The 6,114-nt window shown below is 36.5% G+C and overlaps 1 long non-coding RNA gene across 1 annotated transcript in view; it reads left to right on the top strand.

The window, feature by feature from the left end:
- The window catches only part of LOC127374688 (uncharacterized), a 4,150-nt gene extending 1,416 nt beyond the window's left edge, over positions 1–2,734 (top strand). The window contains exon 2 of the long non-coding RNA XR_007887169.1: positions 1–2,734. This exon is cut by the window's left edge and continues 699 nt beyond it. This is a non-coding gene — a long non-coding RNA (uncharacterized LOC127374688).
- Positions 2,735–6,114: the final 3,380 nt, after the last annotated feature.

Raw genomic sequence — 6,114 nt, 5'->3', positions numbered from 1 at the left:
CTTCCTCCATCAGCCTGAACAAGAAGGAAAACAACTTTATACAAAGTGTATTTAAATATCTGCTTTCACTGAAACTGACGGTTGCTAACAGCGTTTCATCTTTTAGCTTCATTTCAGACACAGAGTCCAGAGTTCAAACAGGTTGCGTATGTTAAAGGTCGCTCTGTTATCCCCGGACTTAAAAGATGCAGTTATTTACATTTGTTTGTGCTAATTTTACAGTAAAGGTCACAGTTTGCTCCTCACTCCTGACGCCGGAGTTTTAAGGGGCGTGTTGGCGAGTCGGGGTTTGGAGAATAAGTCGGAGTGATATCTGAGTGTCTGACAGCAGCAGACGAGGAGGGGAGTGATGTCTGAAGGCAGCCAGGGGGGTTTGGGACTCGCTGTCAGTCTGCCTCCGTTTGACAGGCTGGCGAGGGGAAAAGGCCAGCGCTCTGAGGCTCAGCGTGGGGCCGCAGGCGTGAGGACGCTGCCGCCCGCCCGCCACAACGAGAGGTCGCCTCCCTGTCCAACGGGACGCCCAGTGCCACCGTGTTGTGCAAATGTAACCCGTCACCCCCACGGCTCCTGACCTCAGACTGGCAGCGCCCGGCGAGCGGGACGATCGATTGATCTAAATAACATTATGACGTGATTAACATAAACGGCCTGTTGAGGGGCCTGTTGAGGGGCCTGGGCGGCCCCGACAGACCGGACCACACAGCAGGCAGCAGCACGACGGAGAGACGCCACGGATCACAGAGTCAGAAAATCCATCTGGAGAGTCTCTGCTGCAGCCAAATGTGCTTCTGCAGATTATTATACAACAGAAAGTACAACAGCAGTTATTTCATAACGGATCATTTCCCAAAAAGACGTTTACTGCAAACAACTTTATGGAGAATGAAGTTGTTTGGTAACTTTATGAGTTTTTAATCACTTCCTGTAAGTTTACTTAATGAATTTTGAAAAGAATTAACCAAAAAAACATTTCTATGAGGGTTAAAATCAACATTTATGGAGAATGAAGTTGTTTGGTGACATTTTATTTAATGGGTTTATTTAATTTCCATAGAAAAAAACTTTTGAACGCACGATGATATGATATTTATTTGATAATTTCCTAGAACTTTTCCTGGGAAGAAAAATGTCATTTGGTGCAAAATTGTGAGGAAAATATGTTTTGTTTTGTTTTTCTTGAGAGAATTACTATTTAAAAAATAAGTATGTAAATATTCGTTATATCTTATCAGCTTTTCAGGCTGGCTTTCCATCAAAACATTAAACTACTGCTTTGTTATAACTTAAAAATTATAATATATAATTATAATAATGGTTTTATTAACAGGTGCAACTTTCATTGCTTCCAATCCGGTTGATTACTACCTCTGTGGGTCTGTTATGCTTTACTTTGGTTTAATACTTACTTATTATAATACTTACTGTCTTCATAACAGAAAACAATGTGTTGTCATACAAAGAAACAAGGCTTTCCTCAGGGATCCGCTCTTGGTCATCATGTTTTTTTAATTTGTTCTGAATGTTGTGTTCAGCTTTATGCAGACGATACAATTATATACACATCTAAAATAATGTCTTAATGTTTTAAAGAGTTTGGTCTAGACCTGCTCTATTTGAAAAGTGTCCTGAGATAACTTCTGTTATGAATTGGCGCTATACAAATAAAATTGAATTGAATTGAATTGAATTTAAAATAAATCTGGATCGCAGCTATTAAATTACTATTCAATAAAACTAAATCAAATTATGACTTTTCTAAAGACATATAGTCTTATTATCTGTCGCAGTGATACTGCAAAGAGTTAAACCAAAAACCTGGGCCTCATCATTGAATCATTTAAATACCATACTGACCATAATGTGAAGAAAATTAACTTTGGTATTGGAGTTGTTTTCCGTTTTAGAAACTGCTTTTCATTTACTGTTAGAACATTTACCAATAATCAATCTCTCCAGGTAGTTTAACAACCAGTCCATGTGAATTCAACTTTGTCCAATCCTTGTAGTTTCCTGTGAGTTTAACCAATCATAGCAGTCCCCGAACAAACCACCGATCTCTAAAGAGATTTTATTCTCACTGGAACAAGTTGCCTTAAATTTTAATGGATTATACAGGGCTGGAATTAACTAATTTTTTAAATAATGTTTACTAATTACATGTGTTTTATAGAGGTTCAATTAGTTCATATTAGTTAAGAAAACAAACTGCCTTAGTTTGATCAGTTTATTGAAAGTATATTTTCTACATGGATCTCCTATTTTTATTGAATGTCTGCTGTGGACAATACATTTAAAATCAGTGCTTAAAAAAGTAATTAATACTCTGAGTACTTTTTGGGAAGAATACGATTGTACTTCTATTTTACTGTTTTTATATTAAAACATTGAAACATGTTTCACAATTAGCTGTAAAATAAAGAATTTGAATCTACACCAATGAAAAAAAGAATCACTTTAGTCTATAAATAAACATATAAATATCATATATACATTGTATATACTGCCATCTCCACCTACCTCTAGTATACATATTTATATACATTAAAAACAAATAATAAGCTCAACAATATTTCTCCCACTGTCTATAAATGTTGTTTATGTTTATATCTGTACACAGTCGTTTATGTTGTTAAGCTTGTTGTCCTGTTTATTTGTGTGATTCTGTGCTTGTATTGAGTCAGATTCTTTGTCTCTGTGCACATAACTGATCAATAAAGGTGATTTTGATAATAGATTCATCATTGCACAGTTTGACCTCTCCCATCATAAGAAGACTGCAGTTTATGGTTCAGCCTAATGTTTGATTGATGGTATAATTTACCTGTAAATATTTTTATCACCTTCCCACTTGTTTACTGCTCTCACTGACTTTGACTCCACTCTGTAATCAATGGATGAATCAATGCTCTCATTCAGGGATCTCCAACTTCCGGCCCGGGGGCCATTTCCGGCCCTCCATCCTCCTCTGTCCGACCCACGACATCAGCTCTAAAATATGAAATAATCATATGTTGTTTCATATCAATTTAAACTACCCCTTCTTATACAATTACAATAAAAACACCAAAAAATATTTTGTTTGTCAGAAAATAACAGCGAAGGTCAAAGGTCGTCAAAGGATGACAGATGTGTGCTTGATAAGAAGAGAGCAGGTTTTCATCGTTATAGATTCCTTTTTATGGGGACAAGCATCTAATTGGGACAATCTTTTATATGGGACAGGCCTTTAATTCCTTTAGCACAAACTCAGCTCAGATGGAAATTCTCTCTAACTGCTGTTTCTTCAGTTTTGTTCAGTAAAGTTGAAGACTAACAGGTCACTTACGGGAAATTTCAGGTTGTACTTTTTTCTTTGTGCCGCCACCATGACACTGAACGTGAACGTGGTTTTACAGCAGCTGAAGATTTCCGGCAGCCAGCGTACAGACAGTAAACAGACAGTAATCAGACAATAAACAGATAGTAAACATACAATAAACAGATAATTAACAAACAGTAAACAGACAATAAACAAACACGGACAGTAAACGGACAGTGAACAGACAGTGAACAGACAGTAATCAGACAATAAACAGATAGTAAACATACAATAAACAGATAATTAACAAACAGTAAACAGACAATAAACAAACACGGACAGTAAACGGACAGTGAACAGACAGTGAACAGACAGTAAACAGACAGTAAACGGGCAGTAAAAGGACAGTAAACAGACAATAAACAGACAGTAAACAGACAGTAAACGGGCAGTAAAAGGACAGTAAACGGACAATAAATGGACAGTAAACAGACAATAAACAGACAGTAAACAGACTGCAGATGATAATATCACAGCTCAGATTAATTTAATGAAACACTTTGTTCTGATGGACCCTGACGGACTAAAGGAATATAAATAATGGAGGAACGGACCGTACAGACTTTATGATCCGGTCTTGTTTACAGCGCTGGTGAGTCTGAATGAATGAATGAACGTTAAACTTTAATGTTTTTAGTTTCAGTAAAATGAAGGCTTGAACTGATCCAACGATGTGCAGCATCCATACTGACAGAAGGTTAAACATTAATATCTGTGGAGGATCTCTAAACAGCTTAAAACTCGCTCAACAGGTTTTATACATCCAGATCATTTCTTTACAATCCAGACCAGGCCTCTATTGGAGACCTGCCTTTATTAACATGTAACCACAGCAGGCTTTTAAAGGAGACCCGCTTCTGTTTGAGACCCTGCTTTTATTCAAGATTTTACTGTACATTGTATTTGATATTGTTTTTCTTCACATTTGGTTGTATTAACTTGTTGTTATGTTTGTTTTCATTAGATGTTTCGTCTAATTGTGTTTATATTGTGTTATTATATTGTATCATTATATTGTGTGATTATATTGTATCATTATATTGTGTGATTATATTGTATCATTATATTGTGTGATTATATTATATTATTATATTGTGTTATTTTATTGTATCATTATATTGTGTGATTATATTGTATTATTATATTGTGTTATTTTATTGTATCATTATATTGTGTGATTATATTGTATCATTATATTGTGTGATTATATTGTATCATTATATTGTGTGATTATATTATATTATTATATTGTGTTATTTTATTGTATCATTATATTGTGTGATTATATTGTATCATTATATTGTGTTATTATATTGTATCATTATATTGTGTGATTATATTGTATCATTATATTGTGTGATTATATTATATTATTATATTGTGTTATTTTAGTGTATCATTATATTGTGTGATTATATTGTATCATTATATTGTGTTATTTTATTGTATCATTATATTGTGTTATTATATTGTGTGATTATATTGTATTATTATTATATTGTGTGATTATATTGTATTATTATTATATTGTGTGATTATATAGTGTTATTGATGAGATGGTTGATTTCTAGGGATTATTTCTAATAAAGAATTATATTTAATTTATATTTATATGTGTGTATATATGCTGTGTGTGTGTGTGTGTGTGTGTGTATGTATGTATATATATGTATGTATATGTATGTGTGTGTGTGTGTGTGTGTGTGTGTGTGTGTGTGTGTGTGGTTCCTGACCGTGGGGCCGCAGTGTGTCGTGCTGGCGGCTCATTTATCACTGTGGTTGAACGGAGATGATTAATCTACTGTTGGAGGCTCACAGCTGTGGGCGGAGACCCAGGGGGCGCTGTGGAGCTGCTGCTGAGGGAGTGTGTGTGCGTCATGTTTAATGTATGTGGCTGTATGTGTGTATGTGTACGTCCATATGTGTCTGAGCTGTGTGTGTGTTTACATACAGTGTGAGGCCTGAGTGCCATTGGGTGCGTTTGGGTGCAGGTTCTCATGGATCCTGGTGGAGCCTCCTGCCATGGTCCTGCTTGACTGCCATTGCCAATATCACTGATATTAGTGTTATTATTATTGTAAGTATTATTATTGCTACGGTTACTGTTGTTGCTGTTGTCACTGCTCATTGTCATCAGTAACTACTATTAGTGTAGTTATTGCTACTGTTGTTGCTGTGCACCTGTCTGTCTGTCTGTCTGTCTGTCTGTCTGTCTGTCGTCTGTCTCTGTCTCTGTCTCTCTCTCACCCCAACTGGTCGAGGCAGACGACCACCCACCTAGAGCCGGAGGATCTGTCCTAGGTTTCTGCCTTTTAACAGGCAGTTTTTCCTTGCCCTTGTCTCCAAGGTCTTGCTCATGGTGGTACTGTTGGGTCTCTGTAAATAATGTTATAAAGAGTTCGGTCTAGACCTGCTCTATTTGAAAAGTGTCCTGAGATAACTTCTGTTATGAATTGGTGCTATACAAATAAAATTGAATTGAACTGAATTGAATTGAATTGAATTGATTCGTCTACCACCTCAGTGTAAACTGCCGGGTCACTGATGTGCTTATTTTACTCCACCCAGCTGATGGGACGCCAGCGTAAGCCGAATCGTAATCAGGTGCTAACTCTTAGTTTGTGACCTGAGTGGAAACGTTAGTGCCACCGTAGTTTCGCCTGCACGTTTGGAAGAGGAGGGTGAAGAGAGGGAGTTTCAATCTGCAACTAAACCACAAGATACCACTAAACCAGACACACTGGACCTTTAAAGGA

This window comes from Dicentrarchus labrax, unplaced genomic scaffold (genome assembly GCF_905237075.1).
Source record: "Dicentrarchus labrax unplaced genomic scaffold, dlabrax2021, whole genome shotgun sequence".
Classification (NCBI taxonomy): domain Eukaryota; kingdom Metazoa; phylum Chordata; class Actinopteri; family Moronidae; genus Dicentrarchus; species Dicentrarchus labrax.
This window is presented reverse-complemented; position numbering and strand designations above follow the sequence as displayed.